We start from the raw sequence: 18,568 nt of genomic DNA, 5'->3' as shown, positions 1-18,568 counted from the left end.
ACTCGATTGTGGGCAACGGCCCAGAGATATTCGGTGCGAATTGCTGATATAAAACGGCCTCGGGCCTGGCAGAACAGCCGGCGGATGGAAGGGATGAAATCGGGAGCCCCGTTGCGGAAGCAGTCACTTTCTAAACCGCGACGATAGACTGTGTCCTTAAAAATGATAAAACCCAAGTTACAGAGACCATGGTTCGCTGATGGCAGTAGGAACCAATAGTCGATCATACTGTGTTCATGACTGGTAAGGTGTCGTAAAAAATTGAGGAAAAGTTGGAGCGCTTCAGAAATGAGAGGGCACGAGAAGTACATGTGAAGAACGTCGCCTATTGCGGGACAGTATGGGCAAGATGGTGATGGGTATTCGGAATCGAAATGTATGAGGCGGCACGGTGTCGGCAGTGCCCCGTGTAACAATCGCCACTGAGTGGCGTTGGCGAGACGGGTTGAAAGGCGACTAACTCGGGTTACGTCCCAGAATCGAAAGGTTGTGGGAGCAACGGCGCCGAGTGGGCGACAAGGAGCAGGTGGGACGACCCCACGTATGATCGCGTCGTGATAGATCGAGCGGGCAACGCCTTTGCCAACTAAGGGAGTTGCGTTTTTGGCGGGGAGTTGGCAAACCGGGAAAACGTTGTCTCCAAATACAAAGCCGGTACAAACGCCGTTGGTGTCGAAAACTGTGGGATAGTGGCGACAGAGTGATGTTCGTAAGTTAGCGTGCGCTTTTACTAGGAATCGTGAGGGACGGCCATCGGCTTCAATAAAATCGCCGAACGGGCGCCACCAGAGTGTGATTGGGTCCAGCAGATTGGCGACGGTAACAAGACCGGCGTTGATCAGGCGGGAGTGCAAGGCGCTATCGAAGGGAAGACCGTTGCTGGCTGGGATGGCTCGGTTGTTGAATATGGGAATGAGATCTAGGGCGTCGTGATCGCAAGCGTCGAAACTAATGCGCATATTTACAGTTGACCAGGAGGCAATTAGTGACGCGAAATAATGACTCGGGACGGGGGAACATGATCGAGATAGTAGACAAAGAGGCAAGGAATTAGTTTTAAAAATGGATGCGGCGGTTATAGCGCATGGCGCGGAAATGGAGAATGAGTCGAAAAGGCGTAGGCACTGCGAAACTCGAAAACTGAGAACCTTTTCCGGCAAGGAGACGAGCGCGAGACCCCCGGTCGCGCGGGGCAGGACGCAAATGTCTCGCGCGACCCAATGCACCCGGTCCCACAAGAAATCGGTTAAGAGACGTTGGCAGCGACGGGTAAAAGAAATTGGTGGTTCGAGAACTTGGAGCCGGTGCCAAAGCACGGATGCGGCAAGGCTATTGGCGATTAGAACTCTGCCGAATAGGGAGCAGTGAACTTTTAAAGGGCGCCACCGAGCTAACACTCGAGAAAGCTTTTCCTCGAGGTCGGTCCAGTTGCGATTCAAGAATGCCGCGTTATTTCCCAGAAAAACGCCGAGAAAGCGACAACCGTCTGAGTTAAAAGTTAGGCCGAGTGGAGAATCGCTCCTGGCGATCCAAGAACCGCACCATAGTCCCGTGGACTTGGTGTTATTGACGCGCGCACCTGAAACTCGGGAATAAACATCAAGGCATTCGCGTAAGATGGCAAATTCGGGGTCCGACCTGATTAAGGCGGTTAGGTCGTCGGCGAAGGTGGAATTGGTTAAATCGTGATGTGGTTTGGGAGAGAGAGGTCGTGAAAGGCGTCTATCTAAAAGACGGAGAAGAGGTTCCAATGCGAGAACGTAGAGTAGGCTCGACAGGGGGCAACCTTGTCGAATGCCTCGTCCAAAAGGGACGGCAGTTGTGAGGCTGTCATTAACGCGAACGTGAACGCGGGAATTTGTGTAAAGCGTGGTAATCACGTGTATGAAGAAAGAAGGGAACCCCATTGTAGAGAGCACGCGGCGGAGATAGGCGTGATCGACGCGATTGAACGCTTTTTCCTGATCGATATTGACCAAAGCCAATGGTTCGTCATTGGAGGCGGCCAAATCGATGACATCGCGTAGGACGTGGATGTTATCGGAAATACGACGACCTGGTATGGAGCACGATTGTGTCGGGGATATAACTTCTTGGAGGATCGGTCCTAAACGGATGGAAAAACACTTTGAGAAGATTTTATAGTCAGAGTTAGGCAGCGATATGGGGCGTTTGTTGCGCAAAGATCGCTGATCACCCGTTTTCGGAAGCAGGCACACTACCGAGATAGTAAAAAGGGGCGCGTAACGACGGTCTTCGGAATTACAGAGCAGTTCGCGATAAACTTGGAACAAAACTGGGCCGATGAGGTCCCAGAACTTTGAGTAAAACTCCGTGGGGATTCCGTCCATGCCGGGGGCGCGACCATGCGGCAGCGTGCCTAGAGCGTGGGTAATTTCATCGAGTGGTAAGGCTTGGCTGAGAGAATCGACCGAAGCTTCCGAAAGTCGGGGTAAATCGTCGAGAATTTCGCTGATTAGGGCGGGTGGTGAGTCGACGAATGGCTGATAGGTAGGGCTGTAAAGGTCCTCGTAATAAGAGGTGATAATGCCGCGCATGGCCGCTGGGGACGTTGCGACATCGCCGTTGTCGTCGTAAAGCGAGTCGATCGTCGTAGATTGCGCCGAACGGGAGCACCAGCGAAAAAATTCTTTTGATGGCGTATCGACGTGACGCGTGAAAGATACCCTGGAGTTGAGAAGGGCTGAGCGCGCTCTGCGATCGACGATATCGGCGAGCTCGCGGCGTAAGACAGCTGAGCGAGCGGGGTTTGAATCGGAAATGATGACTAATTCGCGTTCGAGGGAGCGAAAACGACTCCGCTCAGTTGCGACGCGGACGGACCAATATTCTTTAGCAAAAACGCGTATTCTGGGCTTGAAAGTGGAAAACCACCAAGCGCAAAAAGCGTGGGGATTGGGACCGACCTTGAGAGAGTTGATAAGTTCGCTGATGAAATTGCGCGTGTCGTTGATGAAAGCCTCGTCTTCGAGGGATGAAACGTTGAGTTTCCAGTAGGCAGGGCGGGGCTTACCTACTCGGACTGCGGTTTGAAATTTCGCGAAGATAGCATCGTGATCAGAGAAACCGCACGGGAGGTGAATAGCGGAACGAAGAGTGGTAAGGGCGTCGAAGTATATCCGATCAAGACGGGCGTGGTATCGAGACGAGGCATCGCCCGAGTGCCACGTAAATGAGCGCGTGAATGGTGCTAGAACGCGGAAACCATCGTGAAGGTTAGATGAATTGACAAGATTGCGTAAGGAGCGGACCAACGCGACGCGACGCTCTCCGCAACCGGAACGGTCGATAGAGGGATCGAGAGTGCAATTGAAATCGCCGGCTAGGACTACCTGATCAGTGCCTGGAATGTTGGCAAGATGGGTTGAAATCCACAAAACCAAATCGAGGGCGGCTTGGTCGTGACGAGCGGGGACGTAAATGTTAAATATGTGAATGAAAGAGTGGGAAGGGAGAGCCAATTTGACGTAAATGCCGTTTGAGGCGAACGTGTCTCTGAGAACGATACTTGAGAATAAGGACGGGGAAAAACCAATTGATACGCCCGACCCGGAAGGGGTCGGACATGGTTGGTGAATAAATTGTAGAGACCAATCGAACCAAAGAGGAGATTTTAAAAACGCGTCGTGAATATTGGTTTCCTGCAAACAGAGGATGTCGGGAGCCAAATCTCGAACAAAAAGGCGGGCAGCAGTGTTCGGGGTTGGGGTGCCGACACCCTGAGCGTTAAGCGATAAAACCGATAACATTAAAAATAAAAATTTTGAAGAAAAAAACATGTGAGTTCTAAGGAAAACAAATAGCAAATAGGAAACAAAAAAGGAAAATTTAGAAAATTAACTTTTAGGTGGGTGCTGGGCTCTATCCGCCCTGAGGGCAGCGGTGACCTTGCGTTCCCACTGGTAGATGGCGCCTGCGGTGTAATTGGAGAGGCCGCTGTTAGCGTGTGTGGGGCCGTGGTGTCGAATGGCGTCCAGTTGATTTATTAAGGCCGGAATATTATTCGTGTAGGTGCGAACGTGTTCGAGAATCGGAGTTTTGGAACGATAAGATATGTCGAAAAGAGAGGCGAGGTCGGATTGCGAAAGGTGGTCGGCGGTCGGGTCGAGATCGCTGGCATCCACGAAATCATCCATGTTGATATCGGAGTATTGACTTAAAACGGAATGGGTGTCGGATTGGGCCTTGGCTTTGGGTGTGAGAACGGTGAATTCGGATGGAGCGGATTTCTTGGGCGACGATTGGGGTAGTTGGTTTAATGATTTCTCAGGATCACCAAGTGGAAAAAGATTTTTTGGAACAATTTATAGGTTATTGTCCATTTGACGTAAGGGATTTGATTGATCATTGTTTAAATGATGTAATATATTTGAAAAACATTTTATAAATAAATTTTTTATTAGTAAATGTGTTCTTTGTTATTATACCATACGAAAAATTAGTTTACACTAGCAAATTATATACACGAGGAACCATGATAATAATAGTTTCAGTATATTTTCAAAAAAGCCTCCTCAGGACAGGCGCTACTAGCGACGATGCGTAACGTACGAAAATAGCTTATTTTAATTGTACATCATTTAAAATTTCCTTACCAACGCGTTCAGAATAGTCTTTTCGTATATCAGTTTTAATATGATGAAAACGAGGGGAAAGACACTCGCTCACAAAGTTTTATTGATTTAACGTCTACATTTTAATACTCATTGTTTCTGGTTGAAAATTATAAAATGCTACAAAGTGGTCTAGATTTCTTCCGATCTAGAGTTTCAATGACATGATTAATTAAGCTATAGACCAGAGCCTTCTCGTTAGTGCTTGAATAGGGCGCTTGGTTTGAATCATGCTCGTATGGTATATTACCGCAGTTCTGGTTTAAAACGAATTTACATCTCGGGTAATATTTAGGGTGCTCTTCCATCGGAATATCGTTCTTGTCCCAAACCAATAGCTCTCCAGAACAACAGAAGCATTTGACATAATCTTTGTTGTACGTGTAGAAGAGACCTGCTTGTGCTAAATCTCTCACGTCTATGTAATCAATCGGGAAATCCTTAAACGACTGTAATCTTAGAAATTCAGATCGCATAGGTCCTAAATTCCAAAAATCGTTCGTTTCGCGTAGCACGGGAATGTTATCCGTAGTTTCATCCTGAACAAATTTGCAATTCGGGAACCGTTGGATGTGAATTAGTAAAGGTACATTCCCCTCTTTCCAATCGTTAACCAAACCATCACAACAGAAACACATGACAATATTTTTATTCCCAACGTAAAAAAAGCCGGCGTTTGCCAACTCGTTTACATTTAAAAAGGTTGCCGAAAAATTTGAGTTGAAACTCTCTATTCTTTTTCTTCAAAGTGCATTTTTACGTATTTAAAGCTGGTTAAAAATTTAGCTCGCGTAAAATGTAACCGGTGTCACGTAGCGGCCACTGTCGTCACCTAGCGGTAAATTGTAACTAGCGTCACCTAGCGGTAACTTAAAAACCGCTATCTAGTGGTTATGGTTTTCAAAACACCTGGCACAAGAAAAAAAACCAAATATATAGTTAAACAGACGAGCGTTATTAAAGGGTACTCTTCGAAGAAAGGCATTTCTTCCAATATGTTAAACTTTTTTAAACTTATCATGTATAGTTCAATAATACCGCCTCTCAAACGGTACCAAATAGTCCAAAATTGCCCTTTCAGCCGCCACACTCAATACCGAAAACACCTGCCAGTAAGTTATTTCCGCCCGTTATTTCATATGACGCTATAAAATACGTTTAACCATTATTATTACCAAATTAATACGCGGGAGATTATAACAGAAAAACAAGTTATAGCTTTGGTCCGAGTTTTGACGACAACGTATTTGTTAGGCTTAGCTTTTTTACTGCATTATTAACCGAAATATCAACATTAAACTAACATACAGGAACATTCGTTGGTCAAGTATTTAAACATTGCTTACATTAATAACGCAGTCGTTACAATCAGGGTAGTGTGTGCTGCCACTAAGTTCTTAATTTACCCCTGGTGGTGAAACTATAATGCTCTTTAATACCCTCGGTCAACGAATTAAGTAACGTTCGTTATTTGTTACGTTTATAAGAGTTCAATTTACCCCTAGTGGTGAGAAATGGCCATACTATAATGTCCTTTAATGCTGGCAATACTATAATGTCCTTTAATAAACAACGAACGTTTATAAGAGTTCAATTTACCCCTAGTGGTGAGAAATGGCAATGCCACTCTAAAATCTAAATAGAATCTGTAAATATTACTATAAGCCCATATCTGCTACCACTATTTTACCTTTAAACTCATTTTAAAGGTTCACAAATTGAATGAGCGTTCTTTCACGTAGTGGCCCCTTCCATAATTTCGCTACCACTTACGAAAATTAACGGACCGTACATGTTAAAGTCTATTAAACCGCTACGTAAACATTCCTCGTGCCGCTTGGTAAACACGGAATAATATACAGCTAGTTAACGATAGATTTAAATATTAAAGATTTTTACGACATTTATAACGGCTCAATACAAATATAGTTCTTAATACTATAATTTATATACACGATATTATTGATAAACTAACGCAAAATTATAAATAATCGCAGACATGTTCGACTGGTTATATGTTGTCGTAAATGTTTTATGCAATGTACACGTTTAACACGAATAACCGTTTAAAAGTTCATATAGGAGCGACTTGTTTAAGTAACGGTATGGACCCCAAAGCACTACCTTAGTTCATTATAGAAGTGGTAATATTAAAAATGATAGTTTCTTAATCTCATTCTCCTTATCTTTCGCGAACAAAACATGTTCGATTTCTTATTAGACCAGACCGATGGTACCGTAATATAAAACAATGTATACGTAAACGATTTATGTACGTGAGGCATTGTTAGATTAACTTTACACGAAAATGGTTTCCCCTGTTTGGGACAACTAAACCAAAATTGAAACTTGTACAGTTTTCATATCAGGTAATCATGTATCCGAATGAAAATATCCATAGATAGCGACGTATATTTAAGTGGAGAACATTTAAACCATGCGAGGTTATTTGCTAAGTTTGTTGATACTCAAATAAACGTCGCGCCGAGGTCACCATAGCAACGGGGGATTCTCCGCTCAACACCTGTTCTAAATAAATCACAGCGTTAAAAATGGAGATAAACGCGGAGAAAAAAGCATTCCTTTAAAGGAGCGCTAACGCCGTGGAGAGAGATATAGTTCGCGGTAATCAGAGGAGCTCTAACGGCGTAGAGAGATAGTTAGCGGTAATCAGATTCCTTTGTGTCCGACCTGTACTGAACTAACCACATCGCGTTTTATACAAACTAGTTTCGCTTTGTTTTTGTTGTGGAATAATGACTTATAAAGAAAACAAGGACTATGAACTGATTAAACATATAAATAAAGAATTGAAAAAAATGAATCGTCAACTTGAAATGGATTTGATTGCACAAAGAATGAGATATTTTCAAAAAGAGCAAAATTCTCACGAAATGCATTTGGAACGACCCCCAAAAACTGGATTCTTAAAGGCGATAGACGAGTTAGTGGTTTTTATTGATAGCGTGTTAAATGTTATTAACGATAGTTCCTTTGTGTCAACAACAAATGTTGTAAAATATAAATAAAGTCTTAAATTTAAATCAGAGTTTTTTATTTTAAACATAGAAGGATATAAGATAATTTAGAAAAGTGATAACAATTTGACAAACACATTTAATTTCAGGTTCAGAGTTGAAAATTATTTTATAACATTGTATTATTCATTTTTGAGTTTTGTAAAAAAGTTTTATTATCAATTTTATTCAAATAAGCAACCGACCTTGTTTAATTTATGTAAATATTTCGTATAGTGGCAATGTATTCAATATAAATTAGAAAGCTTTCCCTTGCGTCGTTATTAAAAGTTACGTGACGGTAATATATGATACATATGTCATAATAATCAAGTTCAAGTCATCTAGGTACGTAACGATATAAAAATCCGTTAGGAACAACTTGTTTAAAAAGCGTTAAAAAATTGACGTAAATATGGTAAATTTCCTAAAACAATAACAAAGATTGCCACCCTATCCGTTTGAATATGCAACATTAAAGATGGCGGCCAAATCACGTGAATTTTACAAATTACTAAGAGTTCATTTAATAACAGCTAAAAGAGAATTACAAACTTATATTAAGCCTTTGTCATTTTTATCGGGCTTCCTAACGGTTAATAAAACAACGCTTATCAAACTGATTAATATTTCCTTTTAAGACCACTTGTTGATTTAACCCCTATCAAATATCTTTATCCCGTTATTAACGTATTGACTATGTTTAAAAAACTTGAAATATCCACTCCCTAATTACTTCACAAACTTTCCCGCGCGTCGTTTTTAAAGGTTAAGTGACGGTAATATATAGTTTTTGATGCATTTACAATGTCATAATAATAATCAGCTAGGCCCAAGCCATCTACCGACTTTTAATGTGACGTTTCATGTTAATATATATAAAAATCCTTTAGGGACAACTTGTTTAAAAACAAACTTGATCTAAAGTATATATGGCAAATTTCCTAAAAATAACAGACATGGACACCCTTTTCAATACACAGAACCCGTTTGAATATGAATCATTAAAGATGGCGGCCAAAACACATGAATTTTCCAGCCAAAAATGACTAACAACCGCTAAAAGAGAGACCACTCGAAACCAGCCTACAAACTTTACCCCGTTGTGTGTTGTAAATATGAATCATTTTTACCGCGCTTCGGGAAGGCGCGTTTAAGAGTCTATACTTTTTATGTGCATAAAGATTAATAACCTAAAAACCGTTAAAAATGTGCCCGTATTAGGGGTGACTTATATTTGAAACTTCTACCCGAATCCAAAGATACCAGTCTAGTGGTGAAGCATTGACAAATGTTAAACTTTCACCAGCAATCTTTATGGAAGACCCATTTCAATTACCGTAAATAAGATGATCACGTGACGCGGCTATAATCATTAACGAACCATATAGGGACAACTTGTTACCCAATGAGACACCCCTGGTGGGACACTATAAAGATGACCACGAATGACAGGTTATAACACGATACAAGCTTTATCCCGTTATGTTCAGTCATTAAAAGTGAATCATTTTTACCACGCTTCCTAACGTTAAAACATAGCTTATAAAACTCATTAATATTTACTTCTTAAGATTACTTAAGACGCTTCCTAACATTGATGTCTTGACAGGTAATACTTCCACGCTAACCGTCTTCAGAACATGTTAAATAATTTTCTCGCCAAAATGCTAAAAGCTCAACCATATAACATCCACTAAAAGAGATCACTTGTTCGGGTCCATAATCCCAAAGACGCTTCCTAACCGTTGTCAGGTAATTAAACCATGCAAACGTTTATACTAGTAAATACAAACTTTATCCCCCTCCACTTGTTCATTTTCGCGCTTACATCATCATAAACGCATGTTAAATTCGCGCCAAAACTTTAACAACCATATAGCTACCAGGTCAATTAGCTCTAACGGTTAATTATAAAGATACAAACATGTAATAGAGTACAAACTTTACCCGTTTCCCCGCCAAAATCATGTCAAACATGTAATAAACCTAAAGAGTTTAACCACTTGTTGATCGACGCTTACACTTTCCCGCCAAAAATTAATATTCAAACATATAATATAACTACTTGATGATCCTAAACACATGTTACTATCTAACAGGTCAATGACCCATAACGGTAATCCACCTAGTTAAACAATACCACGCTCATTAATATTCACCCTTTTTAAAACACTTGCTTACCTACTCTAGTTGATTGACAGGTCAACTAATTAACACCTGTTAATCTCATTAATTATTCAGGTCACGCGCGCGTGACACGCGCCCGAGGGGGGGCGGAATCGCGATTCCCCGCTTCATTCCCCCCCGTCACGCAGCTGGGGACGCGTGGGGGAAAGCACGCTGCGCCCCCCTCGCGTATCCAGGAATAGGGGGGTAAACTACTGTTATACATTGCGCCACAAGCCCTTGCAGTAACGTTTTGATAGAACATAAAATAATAGAAGCGTTTTAAATAAACTTTAAAAATGAGCTTGCCAGGATTCGAACCTGGAATCTTCTGCTCCGTAGGCAGACGCGTTATCCGTTGCGCCACAAACCCTTGCAGTTAAAATATGATGGAAAACCAAATAATAGAAGCGTTTTAAATAAACTTTTAAAACGAGTTTGCCAGGATTCGAATCTGTTATCTTGTGCTCCGTAGGCAGACGCGTTATCCATTGCGCCACAAGCCCTTGCAGTAACGTTTTGATAGAACATAAAATAAAAGAAGCGTTTTAAATAAACTTTAAAAACGAGCTTGCCAGGATTCGAACCTGGAATCTTCTGCTCCGTAGGCAGACGAGTTATCCGTTGCGCCACAAACCCTTGCAGTTAGTTTATGATGGAAAACCAAATAATAGAAGCGTTTTAAATAAACGTTATAAACGAGCTTGCCAGGATTCGAACCGGTTATCATCTGCTCCGTAGGCAGACGCGTTATCCGTTGCGCCACAAGCCCACGCAGTTAACATATGATGGAAAACAAAATAATAGAAGCGTTTTAAATAAACTGAAAAAACCAACTTCCCAGGATTTGAACTTGGAACCTTCTACTCCGTAGGCAGACGCGTTATCCATTGCACCACAAGCCCATGCAGAAACAAAATGACGGAACACCAAATAATAGAAGCGTTTTAAATAATGTGAAGAACGAGCATGCAAGGATTCGACCTGTAATCTTCTGCTCCGTAGGCAGACGCGTTATCCGTTGCGCCACAAGACCACGCAGTAAGAAAATGATGAAAAACCAAATAATAGAAGCGTTTTAAAAAAACGTTAAAAACGAGCTTGCCAGGATTCGAACCTGTAATCTTCTGCTGCGTAGGCAGACGTGTTATCTATTGCGCCACAAGCCCATGCAGTAACATTATGACGGAACACCAAATAATAGAAGCGTTTTAAATAATGTGAAGAAACGAACCTGCCAGGACTCGAACCTGGAATCTGGAATCTTCTGCTCCGTAGGCAGACGCGTTATCCGTTGCGCCACAAGCCAACGCAGTAACGGTATGACGGAACACCAAATAATAGAAGCGTTTTAAAAAAACGTTATAAACAAGCTTGCCAGGATTCGAACCTGTAATCTTCTGCTCCGTAGGCAGACGCGTTATCCATTGCGCCACAAGCCCTTAAAGTAACAATATGATGGAAAACCAAATAACAGAAGCGTTTTAAATAATGTGAAGAACGAGCATGCAATGATTCGAACCTGTAATCTTCTGCTCCGTAGGCTGACGCGTTATCCGTTGCGCCACAAGCCCACGCAGTAACCAGATGATGAAAAACCAAATAATAGAAGCGTTTTAAATAAACTTTAAAAACGAGCTTGCCAGAATTCGAACCTGGAGTCTTCTGCTCCGTAGGCAGACGCGTTATCCATTGCGCCACAATCCCTTGCATTTAAAATAAGATGGAAAACCAAATAATAGATACGTTTTAAATAAATTGAAAAAAAGTGCTTGCTAGGATTCGAACTTGGAACTTTCTGCTCCGTAGGCAGACGCGTTATCCGTTGCGCTACAAGCCCTTGCAGTAACTGTATGATGAAAAACCAAATAATAGAAGTGTTTTAAATAAACTGAAAAACGATCTTGCCAGGGTTCGAACCTGGAATCTTCTGCTCCGTAGGCAGACGCCTTTTTTTTTTCTTATTCACCCATCAAGAAAACTATACATATTCGTCATATACAACAATGCCATATATCAAAAGTCAATAGAGAAATAAATACTTTTAGAATTGTTACTACTTAACACATAACAGATAAAATGTTAGGGTAATAATTTAAGAAAATTGTTTAAAACCTTTACAAGATCAATTTTAGAGGGATGTTTCAAGTATACCAGTGTGAGAAGTTTAATTTCGCGCCGTATGTTGGCCAGAAATAGTTGAAAGCACCACACACTAGGTTTGTTTAGTTCCTGCTCAAAAACTATTTTACATCGATACTTCCAAAGTTCATGCTTAATTACACTAATTAATAGAAAAAGGCAATGCCAAAAGTCGTTACACTGTCCCAATTTCCGATCAACGCGGTGATAAATAATAAGTTCGTAATGTTCGCTACCGAATTGAAAGCCTGGTTGTTGCAAATAGACAGACAACATTGTGAATACTTGGTGCCAGGTGTTTCGCGTTACCGAGCAAGACAGGAACAAATGTGCAACCGTTTCGGGGGCATTGTCACATAATGGACAACGATCCGTTGTCACAAGACCAGCTTTGAAAAGTCGACTCTTCACTGCGAGAGCTTGATGAATAATTTTTAAATTGGTAGAGGATAAAGTGGCTCCAAGGGTAGTGTTGGCCAAAGTTTTAAACTTCACTCGAGGGAGGGGACCCCCAAAGAAAGACCGCCACCGTTCTTCGCCGGAAGATTCAGGGAATGTGCCCGCAAAACGATCGAAGGCAATAGATTTTAAACTTTGCGGCGTATTTAAAATTTCACTAGCGTTACGGCGGATTTCGAGGTAAGGAATTGACCGATCCGACGACGAGAGCACCGGAGGCGCTGAAACATGAAAGAGAACAGCCCAGTCAGCTGGCAGTGCAGACCGGATCAAGGTGTACAATTCGAGAAGTCGATCGAGAGGTAATTCGCTATAAGGGAGTTCGATCTGGCACTGTTCAATCAAGGCATGAGGTCGTATAAAACCGGGGATGACTTCGTAATGGATGTCGCGCAGTGTTTTGAAGCCAGCCTGAGCCATAATACGGGATTCTTTGTGATAGCGCTGTGGTAAAGAAATTCGAGGATTCAGAAACAGTGGTTCGGAAAGTGGATCTGACCGAGGCATCACGGTAGAGGCTATACTCGTAAGATGCGAGTGCGAACTTGTGAGGAGTTCGACGTACCGAGGCGGCAAACGCCCAAGCAGAGCCCGATTAAATGGCGAACGGAAAGTTTCTTCTTGTCTTGTCAACCCACTGCCGTATTCCAACAGTAAGTTGTTGTGTATGGATTCGTCATGAACGGGTAACTCACGCAGGATGAGTGTTTGGCACTCTTGGATACGCAAAAAGTGTAGTTTCTGGACGACATCCACTAAGCCAAAACCGCCGACTACCTTTGGTCTGATCAGCGTTGAATAAGCGAGAGCGTGATAGCCAGAACCCCAAATAAAATCCAGAAAAGCAGCTTTTATTTGGTCAGCAAGTTTATTCGACAAAGGCAATACACGAGTGAGGTGCCAAAGCTTGGAAGTGGCCAGACAATTTATTATTATTATTTTCCCGAAGAGTGAAAGCGGGCGCCGTTTCCACGCGCGCAAGACAGCCATAATACGTAAAATAGCCGGTTCCCAGTTGAGAGAGTCAGAGAGAGCGTGGTTCGAAGTAAGTACTACCCCTAAGACCTTTAATGGCTCCTTGGATACCATAATTCATTCAATCCGTTTGTCTGGTCGGTTTGTCCAAGACCCGAGCCATTGCCCGCTACTTTTGTCCAGATTTATAACCGCCCCAGAAGCGCTGCCGTAGTCATGATAAATCGATACCACGACGCGTACCGAAGTTTCAGCCGCTAAAGACAAAGTGTTGTCGTCTACATGTTGAAAGAGTACCGGGGAGTCGCTGTTGCAAATACGCAGACGCGGGATACTCGAAGACTGCGATAACGCGAGGCAAAGTGGCTCGGTCGAAAAAGTGTATAATAAAGGGCTTAAAGGACAGCCCTGACGGACAGATCTTCCAAGACGAAAAAAGTTCGTCAAAAAACCATTGACCTTGATCGTTGTACGACCACCCACCAGGAGTAGTTGAATCCATCGGAGAAAATGGGGACCGAACCCGAAAGCTTGCAGTACCCGGAATAGAAATGACCAGTTCACGAAATCGTACGCTTTCCGTAAATCCATTTTCAAGAAAAGTCCCGGCTGTCTGTGGAGTGCCAGATACGAGGCAACGTCGCCAAGGTATCGTGTTGTGCCCGCGACATCACGGCCACGAATAGCTCCAGTTTGGCAGGGCGAAATGACTGTAGGCGCCACCAATGCCATGCGAGTAGCCAAGACTTTACCAATAACTTTACGGTCGACGTTGAGCAACGTGATGGGACGCCAATTAGACAATAACGTTAAGTCGCCATCTTTCGGTAAAAGAATGATCATGCCTTGAGTCATAGAGAGAGGCATTTGTCCCGTGGCAAACATGACTTCAACAAGCCTTACGAAATCCTTGGCTATCAACGGGAGTACGAAACGCCAAAAATGGACTGTGAAGCCATCGAGACCTGGGCTACGGCCTATTGCCATAGCGTTCAAAGATTTGTGGATGTCTTCCCAAGAAACGGGACTTTCGCAAGCGGCAGACAAATCCGGTGGTAACTTTCCGGCAACAAAGGAGGCAAAACGTGCAGCTTGAGAGTCATCACTGTCCGACGCGCGATACATGTTTTCATAATAAGAAAATATTTCCTGACGAACGGAAGCGCCATCGTGAATTGATGAGCCGTCTGCTAAAGTCAAGTTTTTAATTGACCGCCGGGTTTGCCGATGTTTTTCGAGACTCAAGAAATAGCCCGAAGGTTGCTCCCCCAAATCACGCCACTCGGTATTGGAGCGAATTACAGCGCCCCGCAATAGATAGTGGTCATGTTCCTTGATCAAATTTTGAACTTTGACGAATTCGCCACAAACCGGGTCTTGCATTGATAAACGACGTGACAACTCTTCCAACTGACAAGCCAAGAGCGTCCTGGTGTGCCGACGTTCGGAAGCGGCGGCTTTCCCGTAAAATATTGCGTAATCACGAATTGTACGTTTGAGGGTTTCTTACCAGTCAAAAATATCCGTAGAATAGTGTTCGCGTGAGCAACTCCTAGTGATAATTCGCCTGACGCACGAACAGAAAACCTCATCCTCAAGTAGCGAATCGTTAAAGGACCAGGTTCCAGGGCCCCTAGGAACTCCTCCAAAATCAAAATGAGCGATCGCGGCGCGATGATCGGAAATCGGACAGTCACGAATAAAAGCATTTTGAATATTCAAAGAATCAAATTTTTTTACGAAAATGTAATCAATACGAGAGCGGATAAACCGGCCAAAAACGTAGCCAGAACGCGTAAAGTCCCTTTTGTCATTGTTTTTGAGTCGAAAAGTGTCAGTAACATGTAATTTGGTGGCAAGTCTATGAAGGGCCGTAAATTGTGACTTGTTAGGTCTACAACTAGCAGGAAGGCGGTCCCGTAGGCTATGACAAATATCGTTAAAATCGCCGCCTAAAATTAAACGGCCGGTAGGACAGTTAGATGCGATGACTGTAAAGAACAAACCACGGTCAGTCGCCGAATTAGGCGCGTACACATTTAAAAAATGAAATAGATCACCGGATATTTCAGCCGAAACTAATAAACTACGACCCCGAACAATATGAAAAACATTTGCAGTTTTAAAATCGAGTTTCGGATTAATTAAAATTGATACCCCGCAAAACCCCGTAGCGTCATCGTTAGATAAAAAACATTTACCGAAATACATATTTTTAAAAAGCGCAACATGAGACGAATCCTAATGAGTTTCTTGTAAAAAAATAATGTCAAATGTTTTTACATATTCCACTAGTTCTTTCATCTTATTGACATCACGTAGACCATTGATATTAAGAGAAATTACCCGGAGAACCATGAGCGTTTGGAGGTTGGAAGAAAGACGACGACAAAGCAGCTCCCGGAGACGGTGCAGTAGTAGACGGAGGAAGACTCGCGTTCCGAGCTGCCTCGAGTGACGGAAACTGGAACCCAGGTTGGTTGAAAGGTAGTTGACGTTTGGCGGGATCCAAATCTGAACTCGAAGTGGGGAGGGAATGCTTCCCACTGCCCACCGCAACCTTGGAAAGGCGGTTGGCAAAAAGCGAGTCGTCTAAATCAGCATCAGCCATGTCGATGTCACCTTCTGGTTTCCGCTTTGACATATCAGACCCAGCAGGTCGTTCATTTGCGGGATCCTCTGTCCTTTGTTCTTTGTCGGCGACTTCATTGCGGGAACCGGAAATATCGCGTCGACGCTCTTCCATCTTTGAGGCGGCAGTACCCTGCCCAGGGCATGACCTGGCCAAATGACCACCATGACCACAGCGACGACAGATATTGTTGGGACAATCTTGATAGAGGTGTCCAGAATGGAGACAACCGTTGCAAACCCGGGTCTGTGCTTCGTGGCGAACGCGATAAACGTTTTCACGACCCATAACATCCAATACCTTTAAACTGTAAGGCAGCGAAGATACACCTTGAGGCAACGTGACGCGAACGTTACGCTCCCCGTAGAACAAGCCATCGGACTTTACCCACACGAAAGCGCCTTTAAGTTCACACCCGTAAGCTTCTAGTTTAACGCGAATAGCGTCGTCCGTGACAAACTCCGGCACTTCGAGAAACTTCAAAATAACAGATCGCGCCGATACACTTTCGACCGCCCGTAAAACGCTGCCGACCATCAACCCCGACTTAATACATTCTTCCGCGTCCGCTTCAGTAAAAAAACAAACAAAAAAACCACCTACACCAGGGACAACCGATGAAATAGCATCAGTTCCGAAAACCATTTTAACCGATACTGCAATAATCTCCTTAGTAATACCCGGAGTCAATGACTCGACAACCACAAAGACGCTACGCTTTAGCGCCTCCATAGTGGCGGCCTCCCGAAATCGGGGACAACCGTAAGAAGAAAAATAAAATCCAAACACGAAAAATGAAAACAACGAGAAAGGGAAAAAGAAAACACGGTAGAAAACCGGTAAAGTGGTACGTACCGCCGCAAGAAAACACCGAGAACGAGAGCGTAAAAAAGACAACCGTTCCCGACGAAAAAGCAAACAAGACTCTGCAGACGCGTTATCCATTGCGCCACAAGCCCTTGCAGTAACGTTTTGATGGAACATAAAATAATAGAAGCGTTTTAAAAAACCTTAAGAACGAGCTTGCCAGAATTCAAACCTGGAATCTTCTGCTCCGTAGGCGGACGCGTTTCCCGTTGCGCCACAAACCCTTGCAGATAATATATGATGGAAAACCAAATAATAGAAGCGTTTTAAATAAACTTTTAAAACTAGTCTACCAGGTTTCGAATCTGTTATCTTCTGCTCCGTAGGCAGACGCGTTATCCGTTGCGCCACACGCCCACGTAATAGCAATTTGATGAAAAACCATATAATAGAAGCGTTTTAAATAAACTTTAAAAATCAGCTTGCCAGGATTCGAACCTGGAATCTTCTGCTCCGTAGGCAGACGCGTTATCCGTTGCGCCACAAGCCCACGCAGAAACAATATGATGAAAAACCATATAATAGAAGCGTTTTAAATAAACTTTAAAAATCAGCTTGCCAGGATTCGAACCTGGAATCTTCTGCTCCGTAGGCAGACGCGTAATCCGTTGCGCCACAAGCCCAAGCAGTAACCAAATGATTAAAAACCATATAATAGAAGCGTTTTAAATAAACTTTAAAACGAGCTCGCCAGGATCCCAACCTGGAATCTTCTCCTCCGTAGGCAGACGCGTTATCCGTTGCGCCACAAACCCTTGCTGTTAACATATGATGGAAAACCAAATAATAGACGCATTTTAAATAAACGGAAAAAACGAACTTACCATGATTCGAACCTGGAATCTTCTGCTCCGTAGGCAGACGCTTTTTTTTTCTTTTTTATTTAAAATTTTTATTTTGTTACATGCATTATTGCACAGTGTTAATATTTAAAACAAATTTAACAATTTAAACCTACGTACATCCAGCAATGTTATATATATGTGAAGCAGTGTTATTAAAAGCATTACACAATTGAAGTTAGAAACAACATGAAAAATAAATAAGCAAAATATCATTGATAAAAAATCCTCAGTTATAGAAAATAATAACTACTGCAAATACAACAAAATACACATTTCAATAAAGTACTTTAAATATTAATGACCATAAGGATATCTCCAAGATTATTGACCCCTCATATGTTACGAAAAATATCTATTGCGGCCGTACAACCCGGCTTATGAAGGAGTAGCCATTGCACGCGGTACCGAGCCTCAGTTTTTATGAGAGCACGAAAACGGGGAAAAAGCGTACGCTTATTGGTTATCTGCCCCAAATTGTACAAACAACGATTACTCCAAATGGCTTCTTTGGCAATAGCAGTAAATATGGACGCGACCTCCCAATGCTCTTTAGAGTCCGCAGTTTTAGGCCTGAGTCCAAAGACGATATAACGCGTCCACATGTCCTTTTCACCAAACAGCGTGTACAGCGACAACACTGAAGAAAATAACCAATCGAGCCATTCGTGCGTATCTTGACATTCCAAAAATAAATGCGAAACTGTCTCCTTTTCAAGGCCACAAAGCGGGCACTGATCATCGTCTGTTATGCCGGCGCGAAATAGCCGCTGCTTGACCATGAACCCCATATGATACACTCGGAGATTCATACTTGACAAACGGGGACCC

At 42.9% G+C, this 18,568-nt stretch overlaps 4 non-coding genes across 4 annotated transcripts; all 4 read right to left on the bottom strand.

Moving 5' to 3' along the window:
* Positions 1-10,120: 10,120 nt before the first annotated feature.
* On the bottom strand, positions 10,121-10,193 carry TRNAR-ACG (transfer RNA arginine (anticodon ACG)). Its single transcript has one exon. It is a non-coding gene; the product is annotated as a tRNA-Arg (tRNA).
* Positions 10,194-10,386: 193 nt separating this feature from the next.
* TRNAR-ACG (transfer RNA arginine (anticodon ACG)) lies at positions 10,387-10,459 on the bottom strand. Its single transcript has one exon. It is a non-coding gene; the product is annotated as a tRNA-Arg (tRNA).
* A 730-nt stretch (positions 10,460-11,189) lies between these two features.
* Positions 11,190-11,262, bottom strand: TRNAR-ACG (transfer RNA arginine (anticodon ACG)). Its single transcript has one exon. It is a non-coding gene; the product is annotated as a tRNA-Arg (tRNA).
* A 6,050-nt stretch (positions 11,263-17,312) lies between these two features.
* On the bottom strand, positions 17,313-17,385 carry TRNAR-ACG (transfer RNA arginine (anticodon ACG)). The gene has a single exon. It is a non-coding gene; the product is annotated as a tRNA-Arg (tRNA).
* Positions 17,386-18,568: the final 1,183 nt, after the last annotated feature.

The sequence above is a fragment of the Leiobunum rupestre genome, chromosome 3 (assembly GCF_980474605.1).
Source record: "Leiobunum rupestre chromosome 3, qqLeiRupe1.1.hap1, whole genome shotgun sequence".
NCBI classification, from domain to species: Eukaryota; Metazoa; Arthropoda; class Arachnida; order Opiliones; family Sclerosomatidae; genus Leiobunum; species Leiobunum rupestre.
Note: the sequence above shows the minus strand (reverse complement) of the source record. Positions and strands in the feature narration are given on the sequence as shown.